The 21,095-nt window shown below is 33.1% G+C and overlaps 1 protein-coding gene across 2 annotated transcripts in view; it reads right to left on the minus strand.

Moving 5' to 3' along the window:
- Window positions 1-21,095, minus strand: part of LOC127880172 (protocadherin-9-like) — a 78,437-nt gene that overhangs the window by 21,014 nt on the left and 36,328 nt on the right. Inside the window, exon 2 of one of the 2 annotated variants that reach the window (XM_052427424.1) lies at window positions 13,190-13,276. The gene's annotated coding sequence lies outside the window, so the exon portion shown is untranslated. Of the gene's footprint in view, window positions 1-11,507; window positions 11,794-13,189; window positions 13,277-21,095 lie in introns of those variants that run through there. The other variant, XM_052427425.1, reaches the window with a different exon arrangement.

Below are 21,095 nucleotides of genomic sequence, written 5' to 3' on the forward strand. Positions count from 1 at the left end.
TTAATTACGCAAAAATAAATAATAAATAATAAATAATAATAATAATTGCAAAAACTCTTTTACACAACTATTACATAATAAAACAATATTATATTATTTTCTTTGCTAAATAAATTAAAACATAAATAATTATAAATAAATAATATTTCAAATTATTGTCATCCAAATCTTTAAATTTTGTTACCTTGATTCCAATTTCTTTTTATGCCAATTAAAAATTTTATGAATCCAGTTTTAATGATTTTTACATTATTGTGTCACTTCATACAGGTGTAACAACATATTTAAAACTGACTACCAGCCCATATACCCATACACTGGTCACTGAACTCATTCACTGGTCCGAGGCTTCATTCATACATCCCTGTATCACAATATACTTTCACTGCAGCCCCAATTATTATCTGTCCAGACAGTTCTGGTGCAAAATTTAACACATTGTAAAAGTTGCAAACAGCCTACACATTATCCTCCTTCATCAAGAAAGGTGACAAACAGGCTTTATTACAGCAGTAAATATTTACCTCCTATAATACCTAAGTATCTAACCCATAGAAAAACAGCTTCGATTGATAAACAAATGTTACATCGTGGATCGTTGACAGAGGATCATTCTAATAGCTGAAAGTGTCTTGTCCCTGTCTCCTAGATAAACAAAGCTTGTTGAGGTTTTGTTGATGTAAGGGACATCAAAAGAGAGAGTTTGGATGTTTAAGACCTGCGGAATTAACATGTTAATCCAGAATAATCTGAATGAGAACTGATACTCTAACAGACTAGGGGATCTTACATAGGATGGATTCAGGTTTTATAACGGTGAATTTTATCAAATTGTTAACAAACTTGTTAGAATAACTAAAAATTACAAATATAATTATAAAGTAATTATTAAGCCAGTTTTATATGATGTTTCGTGTTTTTCCCCAAAGAATATGCCATTATATACTGAAGTTAACTTATATAATATCCTTTTATTTAATTTCTTTCCCTTAAGTAAATATTCCAATTAAAAATTAGTTTTTTCATTAAACATGATTTACTGCATATAATTAGTTTTTCCCATGCAACCTTCAATTGGTATTTTTAACATTTATCTTTAAATAAGATTAGATAATAATTCGACAATTTGATTAGTATAAGTGAAGCCTGTAGAATTTCTCTATAATTGCCTACATAGAAAGGAAACCTTACAATTACTGTATTTGTTCTTACAGACAAGCAGCCATTTGTAAATCGCAAGTTGGCTGTGGACACTTTCTTGTCCACGCACTTTAAAAATGCAACGCTTTTATTTTGAAACTGTTGACATCACCTCAAAAAGAGTCTGTCAAAGCAATACAAAACTTCTGAAGTCTTGAAGCAAAAGGAAGTATCACAGTTCTAGTCTAAAATTGTATTTCTAATCCCAGATATTTTCCCCCAAATCAACAATCAATATTGTAAACCTTAAGGCGCTGGTATTATTATGGCCGCCATGACAAGTCTGGACCTTGAAGACTTAGACCTCTATAATTCCAGTATGGGCGACAATCAGGCCATTGGCTTTCACTGCACTGCATTTAATGTCAATAACAACATTCTGCTTACAGAGCTCAAGTTTGTAAATATGAACTTCATTGAAGGAATGTCTTCCCACAGAAAAAAATACATATGCAGCATACTTAAGCAAACATGCAATTTTCCACACAAAAAAACAAAAAAACTTTGGAATTATGGCTTTCGAGTTAATCAATATGAAATTCCACTTAAGATGTCTTCAAATATTCATTGACCATGAATAAAACATATTCTAGTGTCTTAGATACAGTGCCAAATATATTTAAAACTACGTAAACTACTGTATCTTATACTAAAAAAAAAGTTACTTAGATAGAACAGTTCCACTCTGTTTATGTCAAAAATCAGTCGCCAGTCTGGTACCACTGTCATGTTCATTAATGCAATGAAGATGTGGCAAATTCAATGACATCGCCTCAGAAACATTTCAATAATCTTCCATTTGCGAGAATCTCCCTGAAAACACAGACGATATCAACACCACCGCCGAGCCTCAAGCTAGCGTTTTAGCAAGAAGATTTAATAACAACAAGCTACCGTAAGCTATTCTTTTCTCCATCTGTAAGAGATCTCATATTGATCATGAAATAAGAATAAAGAGAAGAACTGATGAAAGATTATTGTAACTAGTTATATTTATGGTGTTATTTACATTCTTCCTGTACTAATACACAAATTTCATATTTTTTTAGGAAATGACCACTGATAGACCTATAGAGAAAAGCTTCAATTCAATATCTCTTTCCCTGTATTATATTTTCAAGTGTCTGCTATTATTTAAATTGTAATACTGCTAAAAATATCCATGCAAAGTTACTTAATTTAAAGGCAATCTGCTTGCTAAAATAAGCCATGTTGGATGGACCAAAAGTAATAAACAAATAAAATAAATATAACAAGGTAAATGGCTTGGCCACAAAACCAGGTTTTCAAGCTAAAAGATATAAATTAATATATATAATAGTGAAATGCTAAGTTATATAATTTGCCAATTCTTAAAAGATATCATATAAATATTCAGAAGCAATTGTTCATTTCAAAATAATACAAACTGTCAAATCAGACACCTCCAATCCTATTTACAATGAACAAATATTCTCCATAATTTAGTAAAACAAAAGCAATACTCCTGCAATCAGTGGCATGTAGCCCTGTAATTATTTGTTCTTAGCCATTAACTATGACTCAGAAATCCGGTTAAAATATCTGTCTTGTTTTAGTTTGCCATCCATTTATGGACCTAGGAGCAGCTATGAAAATGCCTGCAGATTCATTCAAATCACCAGAGTTTAGGACCCTCCCAATTCGATTAGTGACAAGCGTGTCGGAATTAATGATTAATCTCTGAAATAAATCATGTGATAATATGATTTCATTTTGACAGATATTCTATATGATGGCCATAAATTTCACTTTATTAACATGACCGAATAATAAACTCTCATGAGCCACTTCAATTATTATCCAATTTGAGAAAAACATCTGTTAAATGAGTACATTTGTTTGTCTATTCCAAACAGGGATTCCAGCCTTGATTCCGAATTGCCTTTCAATTCCCCACTTCTGTCCCCTAGCCAAAAAATGTTTGACCTTACTAACCTTGCATGCATAATTCCATAAATATCATTAATTCAATTCCACTTAGTGCTAACTATAATTTGCATGAGAGTATCTGACCAAAAAAAAATGGGCTTAATATTCCCAAACTATGGTGTTGAATAAAATTCTACACCATTAATTTCAAACACAAACATATCTGTAGACCAATGTTTGGACAATAATTATCATGCAAAAATAAACATTTAAACAGAGTATGTCCATTTCCCACAAAGTGTGTGCATGTTAGTATTGTTGGGAACTAATAGCTGCCAGTAATGGGCCAGTCCGTATTTGCTAAGAAAACATTCCCATTTAACTATACCAAAATTGTACTTCCCATCCCTCATAGGGGTTGTTTTCACATAAACGACATCAAAGAGCAAGTAAATATTAACCACCAGCAGCTTGAACAGAGAAATGGCCAGTCAAAAATATTTGACCAGGCTCTGACACCATTTCCATTTTGTTTGAATTGTTTGAATTGATCATGTTGACACGGAAAATTACTGTAACAATTTTTGAATAAGTAAACATTCAAATAAGTGACTTTTGTAGTGAAATACTTATCTTTGATGTGGTGTTAATTTTTTTGTCTATTGTTAACATTAAAAATTCATGCCAATTATTCTATAAATTCAGGTGACATATATGTGACAATCAGCAACATCATTGGTGGTTCTAAGTGTCTGACCGGACTGACTGTCTGACCAGACTGACTCAACACCACCAACATTACATCAGAGCTACAATACTAACTGCTTATATTATCATTGAAGGCATAATTTTCATCTCAGCACTTCATACCATTGGTGTTCATGAATAGTTCATGAACACTTAATGTCATTAGGGTTCAAGAATAGTTCATGAACACTTCATACCATAGGTGTTCACAAACAGTTCATGAACACTTCATGCCATTAGGTTTCAATGTACTGGCCCATTTTCTGTTCACAGACTATCCATGAACTATTCATGAACAATTCATGAATATTTCACAAATTATTCATGAACTGCAGAATAACATTTTGCAGGGGATGAGTCTTGTCATTGCACAAAAAAGTCCATCATTCTAAATTAAAAAATGTTATCTTGTATACTGGCACATGTATGTATAATAATACCAATGACATTAAAATAGCACAATCTGTAATAGTAATTTAAATCACCAAGAGTACAACAACAACAGCACTTTCCATCAAAAATAAATTCTTATCATTCTAAAAGGAAACCTGACAAATTCACAGTTTCTAGGATAGTTAACAGCAGTAAATCTTTTCCTATAATTTTAGTCTTTTACTAAACCTCAATTGCTCAAATTAGTTGAAAATAGCCCCAATTATCAGAAATTCAGCACCTTTAAGTTTCCATCTCTTACAATCAAGTCTGCCCTGCCACTGCCTACAAGAAGAACTCTGTCTCTTCTGAAAAGGAAAAATTTGATTAAAATGTGGTAAACCAGAGTGCATTGTAAATTAACTTTATAATTACATAATACTTGTTTGAGAAAAGAAAAGAAAAGAGATGTAATTCTGTTCTAAATTGAGTAAGGGAATGGCAGATGTGATCTTTTTAAACCAGATCTGGCTTTACTTTTCAGTTTTATGTCTATGGAGTCTAGAAATCTGACATTTCCGCATAAGGCTTAGGTGTAAAAAAGGTGTTTTTCCCCATTAATCCAGCTTGCCCTTATTTGATGTGCTGACCCTTAACTCACGGTGTTGATATTCCAAATTAAATACTTTATCATTTTAGCTAAATTAACTCAAAAAAAGTTGCTTTGATACTTGTTAACTTTTAAGAATGTAAAATATGGTAAAACATTTTTTTATAAATTTTTAACACTCCCGACCATGGAAACAGCTTACCAAACATTACTTCCAATGAAACTTAGTAAGCATACACTCAAACTTCCACTTACAGAAGAACTAAACAATTGAGAGACACTTTTAATGACACAATGAACTAAGAAACCCTGACAGTTACAAGAAAGGTTTATCAACCCAACAGGCAATAGAAGGTGTAAACTGTCTTATCAGCAGCCAATAATTGCCTGGATTACTTCTGAGCACTTGACCAGATTATTGGGAATCTAGTTTGATAAACATTAGAAAAACCTGTCCATTCATTCAGTCATGCACTGCCCCTTTCACATCTTACTTAATAAACCCCACACAATCCCCGCCACAATCTTTCATTTCATTCAGATAAATAACATTCCCTAAACATTACATTCCTCAAACCAGCAAAAATAATCACAATTTATTTTCCAATCGCACATGAAATAACCCAAGGTATTATATTATTTCTAGAATAATGATCGCCTATCAAGCAAAGATGATAACTATATAATTTTTATAAACTACTTAATACTCTCCTACTGTGGAACTTGAAATTTAAGATAAAAACAATTTCAAAAAAATTGGGACATGTACAACCTTTCAAAATCTTTTTGTTTATGGTAACAAGTATCATTTCTTGGAAACGGATTGGCTGCAGTGAGATTTAATTTCTTTACATGTAAGGGTTGTTAAAATGATGTAGGAGCGATTGTCCGGGTTGTCAAAAACATGTAGGAGCGATTGTCCATGGGAGTGATTGTCCGTATACCATGTAAGGCCTACTATTCTGTAACAATTTTCCCTAGTCGATGGCCAAATATTTAGTATTTTTATTTTCAAACTTAGACTCGGACTTTCTGAGATTTCTTTGGAGATTACATCTGAAATAAATGGTGAAATCCAGTTACAATAGAGATTTCATTTAAATTAATTGTTGTTGTTTTCTATGCAAATTTTACCATGTTTCTTTACTTCATTCATTAAACATTACAGTCAGTAACAAGTGTTGGTGTTAATTAAACAGCCACTCTCCAATGCTATCTACAGAAATACACAACTCTATCAATAGCTATCCCAATCCAAAGATATCTGTATTCTCTTGTGTCTGATGTGTCACCTTGTACAATGTGTTTTCACACCAAGTCAAATTTGATTAACTTTGTTTGTAAATACATTTTCTTAACTGATAAACATTATCATGTGTCTTCAGGCTACTTAAATGCAATACTGACATTAAAGGTTAGAACAAGTTAACAAAGAAGTGTTAAAATAAATAAACCTTAGATTACAGAGCCCTCTCTGATACCTTGCTGATTTCATTGGTACAGCTTACAATTTTGTGTCATGCAATTATGGCGTCTAGAGTGTAACACGATATTGTTTAATTTTATGAATATATAATGATATGATGAATTTAGTGTTTGCAATATAGTTACAATTAACAATTGCTTAAACAAAATTTCGCTTTATATAAATATCAGGCTGAGTAGTTTCCATCCCACCAATAGAAACGCTTAATTGGCATACTATTTCAGTTTGTTAACACGTTTATTGTAGTCCAAACTAATAATAAGCATGAAGTACCGGTAGTTGAAATAAATTGAATATATTAATGTTTTAAATTGACCAAACAACATTATTTCACAATGAATTCCATTTCAAAGCCATTGAAGGCAGCTGATAAATAATTGTCAAATCTTTATTGCAAACACATAATTTAATCCTGTTAAAATAATCTATAATTTCTCAATTGCAATCAGTCAATCCAGTGCCGATATACAGTATCAGTAATTGGATTGTCTCTGATGGGAATTAATTAACCGATTAAGAGATAGATTAAGAAACAACTTTGTAATTTCTTCATTAACCCCTTAAGGGTAATAATGGTGTTTCAATGTTCTCATCATGCTTTATATCAATCTTGCCATTGCACATTTCCCATGACATTCATGACCTAAGTTCATAAACACTAAAAGCTACTTCACACCAGCACATGAGCTCCAAAGCAAACATGTCAATCAATTATTGGAAATGATTTTGTTTTTAAAAAGCATAAAAAGCTGGACGCCATAAAACTAATGGCTTACAACACCAACGATTGACACCAACTATCAACTCTCTTCATTGTTGCCCAAAATTTCTACTGTAAACATGTACGCTGTGAAAGACTGGACTATCATGCTGAGAAAACGTCCCCTATCCAAATGGATCCCTACACCAGATTCTGCTACAATTGAATTTAATCATGACAAACTCTGACAGAAAATTAAGACACGCGCATGTGTCCATGCATGATATGTATTAGACGAACACAATTGCAAGGGAAAAATCCTGCAAACTAATCCGGTTTCTCTCATACCCATCATTGTCTCATTTCCATAATAATTTTTCAATTCCAACAAACAATCCCAGGGGATTCCCAGGATTCCATGGAGATGATGGCCACTGCCTGGTGACGACTGACGCTTCTATGTTTTTATCATCAAACTTCATGGCCAGCACTCCATGTAAGGCCCGACAAACAAATTAGAGTCTGATTCACGCAGACTATACCACTCATTACCCCCAATGACCTTTGAAGCCCAAACCTCAGCTGACCCCTTGTCCACTTCAATAAACCCCAGTCCTCCCAATCAAGGCCCTTATTTGTCCCTCTGTCACAAACAGTGGCCAGCCCTTCCATCAAATATGAGCGCAACCTAGAGTCAATTACTGTCCCTGACATTAAATCAAGTTACCATGTTCATGTTAGGTCCATTCTCCAGGACTTTGATTTGACTTTGGCGACTCTGCTGTGGAATTAATAACCAGCGGAATTAATAGCAGTGGAAAGATGCACCATAAACTGCATGCCCCGAATTCTTTGAAGCCATTCTGGGTACTACAGGAGCTGTTAATGGGGGGTAGTAATTAGTTTTACAGACACTGCTTTGCATAAACAAATGCTGGGAATTAGATAATTGACCATTCCAAATGCCCGATGAAGCTGCAACTGCCCTTAGAAACAAAAGCAGTCTTGTTCTCCTACGGCCTAATGAGCAAAGACTTGTAAATCACTACCACAAGGAAATGTGTGCATTCAATCAATATGCTTAATGACCATGTGATGAAAACAGTAAAATCACAATGTTATATTAGCCTCCTATATGGGTGAGGAAAACTTTATATATATATATTGGCCATGCTCTGTTAAGAAAGGGGTTTAATGCATGTGCAGTAAAGTGTCATCCCAGATTAGCCTGTGCAGTCTGCACAGGTTGATCAGGGACAACACTTTCCGCTTTGATATTTTTGTTCCAATAAAGTCTCTTCTTAGCAAAAATAAAGTTTAGGCAGAAAGTTTCGTCCCTTATAAGCCTGTGCTGGCTGCACAGGCTAATCTGGGACAACACTTTACTCACATGCAACAAATCCCTTTTCACAGAGCACAGCCCATATACTTGGCCTTTCCGTGCCATTTTTTGTAAGTCTTACACAAAATCTTTTAAACAGATGAACGGAACACCGATGTAACAACATCATAAATCTTGTTGTTTTCTTTCACAGAGTTTCAGAGTATACTGACAACTCAGATCAAAATCAGGGCCTTAAAATGTAAACACAGAAGGTTCATGCAAACTTCAACAAAAAGTTTCAACCTTTATATTCACTCAGTTTAATTAAGATATATGCCAAATATATTATAAGAATATATTTCTTGGTACTAAATAAACATGATTATTACACATACATTGAACACATTATAGTACTAACCATGTGCTTTCCACCATAAAAGCTTTTTTCTAGCAATTGTTCCTATTCAGTGTTATCCAAAAGATTTAATTCAGTTCATTTATTGATGCAACAGTCCCCAAAATTGACATTTCAAACTGTTGTTATAAAATTCTTTGAAAATTGCAACCAATCCATCTGCATCTAATCACATTCACAATAATGCTTGTCATGCAGTGACATCCATAATTATGAGAAGCGTGGCACAGCAATTTTCCGACAATTTTATGCCTAATACCCGAGACCCCGAAATTCACAACCGTGACTCAGTTAGCCACGACCACCATGTTATCAAGTGGCAATTAAAATCTTTCCAGTGGCTGGGTTTAAATCATCACTTCAATATTATCATATTCTTTATTTCAATGATTTCACAGATTAGTGCCCCTTGTTACAATCTAAAACTCCCGCCAGTCCATTTTAAGAAGCACAAAAAGAATAATACCTAGAAGATTGTAACAAAGGCATTTTACATCTTCGGAAACTAAAACTCCTCAGTTTGGATCTACTGTATCTCTCAACTGTTTTGCAATTATCATCGCCCAACAAATTACGTTATCTCAGCAGTCAGATTAAAAAACCACCAATCTGTAACAATAAATTATTCCTCATTAGCTGATCCCATCTGCAAAGAGGCGTTGTGTCGCTATCATCAGATATGCAAATTAGGTATATAAGAATCTTCGTAATCTTCCGTCAGCTTTAACAAAGACTGCGATGGGCTTCCATTCAATACAGGTGTAACCCTGTCCGACTATGATACGACTTTGCCAAAAAACAATAAACTAATCAGATAATCTTGTCTGCCAGAAAATCAAGATTGGTTCACGCGAATCATTGAGCTATCTGACAAAACAGTTACATATTGACAGCGAGAATCCAATAGTTTGTAACCTTTGATTATCATATCATCGAGTGATGTGATGATATTAAATGGAATACTTAATTATGATCAAAACAAAATTAGTCATTCAATGCTTTAATAAATTAATCCATTTTAATGTTGACTCCTTTAAATCAACAAAAGCACGTTATTGTTTTCTTTAATTTTAATAAAACTAACATTTTTATATTATCTTTTTATTTTTATTAAACACAAACATGAATTATAATGCTTAAGTATTCAGTCACAAAATTATAACAATGACTTTTTAAAATGTATTTTTTTATGTTTAAAAAAAGAGTAACACCTAATGAATTTTTTTTTATTGCACATATATTTTTATTTCAATGTTATAAAAGGTATAAAAGTAATTTGTTTGATTTATTGTCCATCTAACACGAAAACATGAAACATCCAGAAAAAAATTACTATACTATTTAAAATGATACAAATTAAAATGATAAAATACCTGTATCCAAGTCTAAAATAAATATCCTTTTAATACAAGTGGTTCTGATTATTTCCTATTTGTCATTATATATTTTAACACTAAGCAAAAATAACAATCACTGTAACTATCCTTACTTATTTAACATCTTCATTACAATTAAGTAAAACAAAATATTTTAAATATTTTTTCCACTAAAAGAATCACATTTGAAAATTCTACATTCCTTACATGCCCTGTTGGATAATAAAGTGAATAAACAGCTCCAGAGTTTCCGACAGGTAGCTGTAGTTTATAGCCAATCATTCAATCAATGTTAAACTCCTGCAACTCATTATCCCAGGGGAGTGACTCCAAATAATGTAACAGCCAGTGTAACAATGCCTCTTGTAAATACTGCACACACGCGAGGGAGAAACAGGGAAGAGCCAAAAGCAGCATGGAACAAACTGGCTTCCCGCCTACTAATTTGTATTTTATGAGTATCAAAAGATAACTGGATACACAATATCAGCTAGATTGGTATCTCTATGAGTGTAAGATGTATTGGATATCACTACTGAAAGATAAATGTAACTGATACACTCTGATAGTGCTGCAACAAGACAACAAATGGCCAGGATTTCCAGTTTCAATATCATATAAGTGGCGGTAACAATGATTACATAATAAACTTGCATTGAAAAGCCAGTATAAATGCAACAATTATGTCATTTGCATGTTTAATGTTTCCCAAACAGATAATCTCAATTATGTTTGCTATAGAAATAAAACCATAAAAGATACTTATACAATTCTTTAAATACATTTAAATTACAGAAAAAAAAACATCAAAATTAAATATCATGTTTGAAATTGAAATAGATCCATACCAATTTCCATGTTCTTCAAAAGACATGGAACGCTTGTGAATCGTATGCGAAAATGGACAATCATCCAATACAAGAAGTTAAAAAACAACACAAACAAATGTTATCTACAAATTTTAAAAGCAATGAGCGCTAAACAATGGGTAATTCACTTTTATTCCTCAAAGATTTAGCTGATTAAAATTGCCGAAAGAAGAATGCTGGGCATTTGAAAGCTCTGTATCTGTTGCTAAAATCAACACACTCGAAACAAGCATTGTTTGTTCAAAACCTTGAAGTGTGGTCTTGAGTCAACTATGAACTCCATCAACAAACAATTTGTTTTTAAAACAGTATCCTTCCTTGAACAACTGTGACAAGTTCAATCACATCTCAAACAAATTTGCCAACCAATCTGTGTGCTCTTGTTAAGCCTTAAATCCTAGGTTTTCTTGCATTGGATCCATGGACCCAAAACAAGGTATCTTAAACGATATCATGAAGAATCCCGTATTAAAATATTGTTTACGATTTATCATCCAAACTGTCCACCAGGGTATTACCAGCGTCATCTTAAAACAGAGAAATTAATCCATCAGGTGACTTTTGCAGACTGAACAAATAAAGGGTGTAATAGTGCCACTGTTGAGTAAGGTGTGCGCTATAACTAAATAGTGACTCATCCCCAATTTAGGGGCACCTTCACCCTTTTTCAGGCTACCCTGGTCTTAATATTATAAAAGTTCACGTAAGGCAAATGTTTTTCTTGTTTTTCCACCTTATCTCTTTCATGTTGTACACACTGACATTATTTCCTTCATGTTTTACCAACATTTTTGTGAATCTCTGTTATAAAGAGGTTGTTTGTACAGCTTCCTATCAAACTTATTCATCAAACATTTTTAAAATCCAGCAGTTTGTTAATAATTTCCTTTCGACGCTAGAGATACTTGATCGGAAAAGCATAATTTAAATTATTTATTTTTTAATGACAAAATGCCTAAACAAGTCCCTTATAACCTGCCACATAGCAATTAATAGTGAAAAAATAAATGAGGAATGATTGTAATTAAAAATATTAAATGATATTGATTAAATCCATGCTAGAAAGAAACACATTCCAATATATTAACCATGCCTCTAATTCAATTCGAAATATTGAACACAAATCAATACAATCTGCATGTTATTTGCAACAATTGATTGGTTTTTTATATCAGTATTGCATAAAATCGCTGCAATTTACTACCTCGCTTTGCTCCTCAAACCACTTTGATAGCGACATAAAATACAAGCTTAGAATACCATCAAAACTCCACTGCTCGCTGTCCTTTAAGCCACATGAAACGATCGAACTAAATCAACCAGTATGCTCGAATTTGAATTCAATGACATTAACTAGCCACCATATGGAGAGACTTAACTAATCATGTAATATGGTTTCTCCTGATTATAAAAGATGTATTCAAAACATTTCAATTGAATGAACATAAGTTTGGATACAGTGTCACCAAATTTTATTCAATCTAAATGTATGTATGGACTGTTTAATCTGCAGCAAATGAGCAAACTTGAAAGTAATCGTTTGCTGTCATGCAAATCGGAATTCGATAGCAAAAGGAAGAAAATGATGTTCTTTGAGTTTAAGCATGATATAATTTACGTTCGCCCGATTCAGTCACCCTTCACGATCTACGACCGCTGACTGACACTAATGACTAAATATTAGTACAAGAGACAAAAAACAATGATGAAACCTATAGGGCATAAAGTTTAACAAAAAAGAGCCTCAATATCTATCTGTTGTAAATGATACTAATAATGGGTTGACTCTTTCAATAGGCTTTACTTTCAATTACTCATAAGATTAACACCACAATTTACCCAATGATCCTAAAATATAGTGCTTTCATTATGTTTTGGTTTTCATTTTATTCAAAGGCTTAAAACCCCATTTTTCTATCTTAACAATCAGAGACAATGTCGTGCAGTCGCTTTTGAGTGGTATTATAACATGTTGCGTTAAGAATCTCCTTTAGCCAGTGCAATTTCAGTTTTCCCTTTAGCGTTTGATCATCATAATGGACACCTTTCATTGTTACCAAGGCCATAAAACCATCTAAATAACTGTTGCAGCCATAAACCAGCTTTGCTTTACTGTTTTTCCACTTAAATACCTTGAAAGCGAAAATTGGTTGGGGTAAGCAATCAAGTATTGGTAGAATAATGGCCGGTCATAAAATACCTTTATTGCCGTGTCTATCGTTACATCAGTTTTATGTCAAAGATTGGATGCTGTCTGGATCATTTATGGCCTCGTTCATGCAACTGCCTGAAAATATATAAAAGTAAAAATATATAGATAAGCATGGCTTTCATTTGACCTGGAATTTTTGTTTTGACACACATTAATTTGTATTTACTCGATTTTCACACTTCATTTTTGACATGCAGGTTTCGTGTTGACTCGCAAATCATTTTTAAGATTCAAATGAAGTTCATGACCAATCAATATTTGCATATAGGGTAAATTTCATCCAATAGTAAAGCAGCTAGATTAATCAGAAGTTTCACATAAATAGGGAGGAGCTACAGGTATTTAAGTTTACTGGATGGTTATTCAAGCACAGAGATAGTATTGTACCCTGCAGAAATGACCATTGCCATATCATGTAAGACAATGTCTGGACCATGGTCAGCAATAAATTGTAGATGATTGACCATCATAGAAATCAGCAGCCATGAAATGACATTCTGGTAACAGTGTTTTTGACAATGTCCAATTAAGTCATAATTAAAGTCATTAGCATGTGAGTTGTTTAGAACATGATCAATTCAAAGTCAAAGCAACGAAGCATGATTGGTCATGTTTGTAAAATTGACACTATAACCAAAACAAGTTTGAAAAGGTGATTTTACATCATCTATAAATATTTTTATAACAGGAAAAAGAGAAATATAATTGAATTTTTGAGAGAATTAACACAATTGAATGGCTTGAATGTTAAAATTAACAACCAAATAGATTAACCCCTTCCAGCACAAGACCCTTGTGGCAAAACATTATCTTGACCCCAGAAAAGGCAACAAAGTTAATACAGCATACATATTTAATACAGTATGCTTGTGAAGACACCAGCCTCCTCAAGTTATCTTCCACAAAAATCAGGAATCAATGTCTCAGGGGGATAGTGGGTCCTATCCAGGAGTCCCATGTTAATAATTGATGCATCAGATGCATTACTATAGTCAGCCGTGGGTACCTTTAAAGTCAGTATTAGGCTAACCACCACCCACAACCAATCATGTTAAGGACTATCATTGTATAATGTTTATTTGAATATCTTTATATCTACTTTTTCAAAACCAAAGGGTATCCTTTTGAACACTTTTAATTATTTATGCATTAGGCGCATTGTTTTAAGTCTGTATTAGGCTAACCTGATCACCCACAACCAATCATATTAAGAGCTTTTGTTGCGTAATGTTTATTTTTTTTCATTTACTTTTTTAGATGCATCAGGGCGACCTTTTAATGCAATCAGTAGCAATGCAACTAAGAATAGTTGTTAATGTGCACAATTTTATGAAGTTTTTTTTCTGAAATGATTCATAATTGTTTTTTGTGGCAGAACAAGAACATTATCATAAACAAGAGCACAGCATAACGGGTGCCAACGCTCGGCTGTGGGTGCAGTTTTGAATAAATGAAAGCTTGTCAGAATATTTTTTTTAGAGGTCACAGTGAGCTTGACCTTTGACCTAATGACCCCAAAATGGGTGTGGCATGTAGAACAAGGTGCATCTAAATATGAAGTTTCAAAGTTGTAGGTGGAAGCACTTCGATTTTAGAGCCAATGTTAAGGTTTTAGCACGACGCGGACGTCGGACGACAAGCTGGCTATGACAATACCTTGGGGTTTCTCCGAAAACAGCCGAGCTAAAAATCACTGGTATTTTCAAACACGAATCAATTGTTGTTTTGATATACAGTAGACTCTCTGAAAACCGGACGGTCTCGGGACCGGCCTAATCGTCCGGTTTTCAGACAGTTCCGGTTTACCAAGAGTTTTGATATTGCCGAAATATACACAGTATTCATTGTGTACAGAATCACATAAAAATAAAACAAACCGTATACATTAACATGTACCATGTGATAACTGTACGCAGGTACTGATGATGTTAATTGCATTCTTAAAAAATGTGTTTTTAATCGATTAAAAGCAGATACAGATGGATGGATATTTAACAGTCATATTTCTAACAGTTTATCTGACAAACAAACAAACAACCATTTCAGCGTTAAAAACATGGCTATAAGATCTTTTAAAATACCCGAGAAGATCACAAGAAAGTGATCGTCGCAACGGCATGCAATAATTTCTTAATTAAATTGTTTATCATAGGCGATAATAAATAATTAATAAAACGATCGAGTCAATCACTTTTTGGTGTTACCGCACGTCTATTATAGACATTCACAGTTTGTTTACATTACTTAATCGGAATCCCATAGGGCGGTAACGACTTTACCCCTTTATGGTTTGTTTAATCCGATTATTGATAATTGCGCGAGCAAAATGTGACACCGCACTCGCTTTGCCGACTAGGTATTGTTATTTTCACGCCTCGGGCATCTTGAGAATTTAGACCGTCCGGTATACTCAATGTATTTTACGTTGAAAATGACAAAATTTACGGAGATACCCGTCCGGTTTCCGGTTTTCAGAGAGTTCGGTTTATTCAACATTTTTTAACAAAGAAATAGAAGGAGAAAATACGGGACTGGCCCGACCGTCCGGAATCGGGAGAGTTCCGGTATTCCCAGAGTCCGGTATTGGCAGAGTCTACTGTAGTAGTAGTTGGCTGGTCACATGGCTGGTCAATGCATACCATGTAATCATGACATATAATTAATAGTTTGCATTCTTCAGATAAGGTTAATGATGATAACTCACAGGGTTGAAAAAAGAATGGTTGTATATGACCAGGCAGTTTGCAGCTGCCAAGCGCATTGTGGTGGAATTAACTGGACACGCTCGAGTCATTACAAACTGTCACAATCATAAAACCCTCTGCGCACAAACCTCTCTAATATCAGGGAAATCCAACATCCAACTTTCAAAGGTTGAATATGAAACAATTGTATCTGCTGGAGAATTGTATAGCAGATACAACAGTATCACAATCTGCCTTTTGTGGTGCTGCATTCTGCTGGAAACACCAGTATGCCATAAAAAATGCCCTTCATGGTTTTAATGATTGTCAATTTAGTAACGATTTTATTTTTTGTTGCATGTAACATTTAATGACTGTGGTGATGAGGCCTTGATTGCAAACAACGATTAGTAATCCTTTGTTGTATAAAGAGAGCTTTTTTTACAAAATTTGCTCATAGAAAAAATCAAAGAGTAATTTGTTTAATTAAAACGTAAAAGAAACAATCAAACAACATTCATTTTATTTATGTTACTTTTTTTGTACAACATGAAATGGAATGTATTTTGTCCAGATTAAACCTTCATGCTATATTGTTATCAATACAGATATGATGTATTATTGGCAATAAACTAGGCCTAAGCGTTCTTGAGTTATCATCCGGTAACCATCTGGTGGACGGACCGACATGTGCAAAACAATATACCCCCTCTTCTTCGAAGGGGGGCATAATAATCCCTCATGAGAGCAAACATGTATTATTAAAATGGCATCATTCAAAAAGTATCTGCACAGTCTTGTCAGGAGCTACTCTCCGCTATAGAGTAACACAAGGTATCGTGGACTACATGTACCAAGCGGAAGGGAAGATCCTGACCAGACTGCGCAGATGGCATATGGTCTATTTTTGCATGACCTTTCTTATAAGCATATTAACAAGGAACAATAATAACTTAACCCCTAAAGTTTTAAACTAATTTTTCGACATTATCGAGACCTTTTAGCAATGTATAAGCAAACATTACATCCCATAAAAATAGTCGACTCTATTTTCTAATGCACTTTTCAATAAGTTAGCTGTCTATCCCGGCAGATAAAATGTCTTTGTTCGATGACAAGGACACCAGACTGATCATCTTGCCGTCATCTTACCAGGCATCCAATCTTATTAGCTGCCATATCTGCCTGGCAGAAAATGAAATTTCTTTGACCGAAAATCTGCCATATACAAAGGTCAAGTTTTTATGTGAGCAAAACCTATGCCCCAATGCATCCAAATATTGCAATTTACAAGTATACACAGAATTCAGGGCCAATAATGGATTTCTAGATCGCTGAAGCAAGAAATGCTTTAGATTGCTCCACTGCTACAGTTCTTCCTGGTTATCTAAACAACTCCCAGAAAAAATCTAAGACCTGTCAACTTTGTTATTGATGCACTGAAAAATGCTAGATAATTAACACAGACTGCCAATGGCTGAATTTCAATGTGCTAAAACAATTACGCAACCAAAATTTACAGTCTTATTATCTTTTTGCTAAGATTTATTCTCATTCAATTCAGCGGAAATTTTATGAATATGAAGAGTTCTGCCAATTATGCAAAGATTCACAGCAAGAATATCATGACCATTATATTTGGAATACAAAAATAAAGTGTAATTATTTTTATGATGTAAAAATGCAAATGGACCAGCCCCGGATATAAATTGTTTATATGCTTGAGTGCGAAAAAAAGTCATACCAAATTACAAAATAGAATAAAACCTACTTGTTCAGGCCATAGGGGTTATAGTTTAATTTAAGTTCCAGAATCACTGGATAAACAGATTTTTTTAATGCAAAGAATATGCAAACATAGCAAGCATCCAAACAAATCATTTCATAACATAAAACAACCAAAAATTTGTATTTTACCAACCTGATTTTTAAGTCCAAATTCATAGGAACTATCATTCATTTTCAAGCACCACAAAACTTCACTTCTTTATCCAAGAAATGCTCCTAAAACCTCCAAAACATAAACCATTGAAATCACTGCACATCAAATGCTTTTTACAGTGTCTGGGTACAACGTTTGGCATAACACGCCACTTGTAATTTGAAACATCAAACAGGACCACTTGCCAATGTTCACTTTAAAACTCACTGCGGTCCAGATTGACATTTGAAACCCCTCATTGGTGATTAAGGGGCCATAAAAGTCATAAAACACAAGCTATTACAGTGTGCTGTCCATGGGCGACCAATCAGAGCCCAGTATTTGACCTCCTGTCAACCAATCAGAATGGATCAAAATCCACTATTGCATGTCAGATACAGTGCCAGCTTCATTTTAATAATTCATTGCATAAATTTCTATCACCAATCTTAATTAGATTCTCTACCGAAATCCCTTGTGACATTAATTAAACATTAATGATAAACAAATAACAAGTATTGAGGCAAGCCTCTATAAAAAACAAGGTAAGGTTCCCAAATAAAATGAGTTGTGTTCAGGTAAATGCATTATTGTTATACAAATTAATTTGGTACTGTAATTGCTTTAATTTATATTCAGTTAAATGTTCTAACACTTTAGGCTTCCTCATATTTATTTAATATTATGCTTTATCCATGTAACACAATTCCAGTTAAAAATGAATAAATCATAACAGTAAGCATACTAGTTGTAGATTTGGTTTTAATATAAATTATACACATTACAATTATCCAAAATGCCAACACAATAAATTCATTATCAAACTCACCAAAGAATGTCCATGAAGGCAAAGCAACATTTAAAATGAATTTGATATCCATACAATTTCTTTTAAATATCCATTTTGAATCAAATTCCCTGCAAATGGTCAATTAAACATTTTAGACTATTGCCAACCTGTATTAAAATTTCATATCAGATGGCACAAATCTTATCTTTACGACCTGATTGTGTTTTACAATCTAACACTTGTCAAATACATAAAAACCAATAGAGATTTCCACCTGATAATGTCACTACAACAATATTTACATTACTTAATTAGCTGATTGATTGATGTGCAGCTTATTGTTTGAACTGGACATTTAAGAGAATTACTTTTTTAATTGCACATAAAAATGCTGAGATTTTATCTTTATAAAATGCCTTTTTTAGTTTTTGTCACCCTTGCTTTGGGTTTGCACTGAAAAAAAACTGGGAATTTATCATCATTAATTGTATTTATTAAAGATTCAGGTTGACTGTACAAACAGTATGTTCAGCTCATTATAGTGAACACAATGAGAAAATTACGAAGAATAAAAATTTGAATAAATAATTATAAATACATTTAATGAATACACTCATCCAGAATAAGAAAACCCCCACATATTTTCATATGAAAATAAACAACAAATAAATAAATAATACATAAATAAATATTTAATAAATAAATAAACATTAAATATATAAATATTTAATAAATAAATAAATAACACTTTACCATATTATTATATCTTTGACAGGCCAGTAAATAATTTGTTTGTAAATTTCAAAAATTAAAGTCAAGTCAAGCTTACGACACTAATGTACATTAGACCACCGGCCTGTCACATTTGGACATCCCTTGTTCATGTCACAATTAAACTGCTCTGAAAACTAACCAGTAATTTGGGCATGTAGAACTTACCCCATTTCATGTTGTTAGATTGCGTCAATTACATGTACCTTGCAAGAGGAAATTAAGCAAAATGAAGTGCTCAGTAACAGCACTAAGTGTTGTTATTTTTAATGATACCTTTTCCCAATACAAAAGTCAAAGTTAATTACTCATACTGTTCACAGGATGTGACTGGCAACTGCAAAGTATACATTACATTTTAAGCCAATTCCTCCACAAACACCTACAAATATCATTGTGCTCATTTTCGTATCGCTATCTTATAATGGACCAAAACACAAAAAATATAGTAGAATATACATGCACAGTATCTGTTCAAGTTATACATCGTAATACTTGTGAAGTAAATTATGAGGATTATACTGGTCATAAAGAAAATTATTACATTTTATTTGCAAGTTTCTTTAGAAAAAAAATACTTTGCAGTAAAATAAACATAATTTTTATTTAATAAGATCTGATGGCTTTTAATTATGCATACAATTTCTTTCAGTGTACTTAATTGCAAAGTGTATATTTTTGCTTCCAATTCCTAATCAGAGTCTGACCATTGACTATTTAATAGTAATCATCTACATACCAAAGAAATGTGAACACAGGTTACCATATAAATTAGTTCACTATTATTAAGGACTACAATTGCACTGGCTGCTATAATTTAAGGACAGGTAAGACATAACTTTTTTTAACAGAAGCAGGCAATTGGATTGCATGGGCAGGAAAAAACACTTTTGGACACCTTCATGATCATAATGAATAAACAAAAATAAAAATAGTGTTTTTTAAGCATTGATAATCATAAAAATATACACAATTATATGCTTTTTTATAAAGCTTTTCAATGCTATATTGGGAATAACCTAATTTTACAAACATAATTTTAAAAGAATGCTGTTAAAAATGTCTTAGGCTTAAAGCTGAACAGCCTAGTGGTAGCCCTTTAGATTTCACCCCCAAAGGACCCAAGTTTTGAAACCTCCTAAACTAAAAAAAATGTTTGCAACTTTTTCTCTCCATAATTTTAAGTATCTGGGATCATTTAAAATACTTAAATTTTGTAAGTTAATTTGAATGCATTTAAGGACATTTTCAATCTTATGAAAATCTCCATACAAGTCCCTTAAATGTCCCTCAGTCTTCAAATGGCAGGGCACATCTAAACCAAGAATTGAAATGGTCCAAGGACATGCTAAAATTAAATTTCATGGATTTATTTCACAATTTCTAAGACTGCAGAACAAAAATCAAACAATTAGAACATCATAAAATGAGTTTGCAAGACTTCAATCTCATCGTCATATGTTAAGGTGAGTATTTTATAGATTCAAATATTCTGTTTAATCCTAGTTTTATTATGCATCATTCTAAAAATCTATACATTTAAATTTTGACGGTCACTTTATCGTTTAATTAATGAGCTGCATATAATTTAAGAAACTCATAGAGTTTTGGATTAGCATGGGCAATTTATAAATGAATGGTCATTAAATGCATTGGGTTAAAAGTGGGTGGGGCAATGTCAGGAATTAAACCTGTTGGTGACACATGGGGTATTGTTCACCAAAAAAC

This window comes from Dreissena polymorpha, chromosome 4, assembly GCF_020536995.1.
Source record: "Dreissena polymorpha isolate Duluth1 chromosome 4, UMN_Dpol_1.0, whole genome shotgun sequence".
Taxonomy (NCBI): Eukaryota; Metazoa; Mollusca; class Bivalvia; order Myida; family Dreissenidae; genus Dreissena; species Dreissena polymorpha.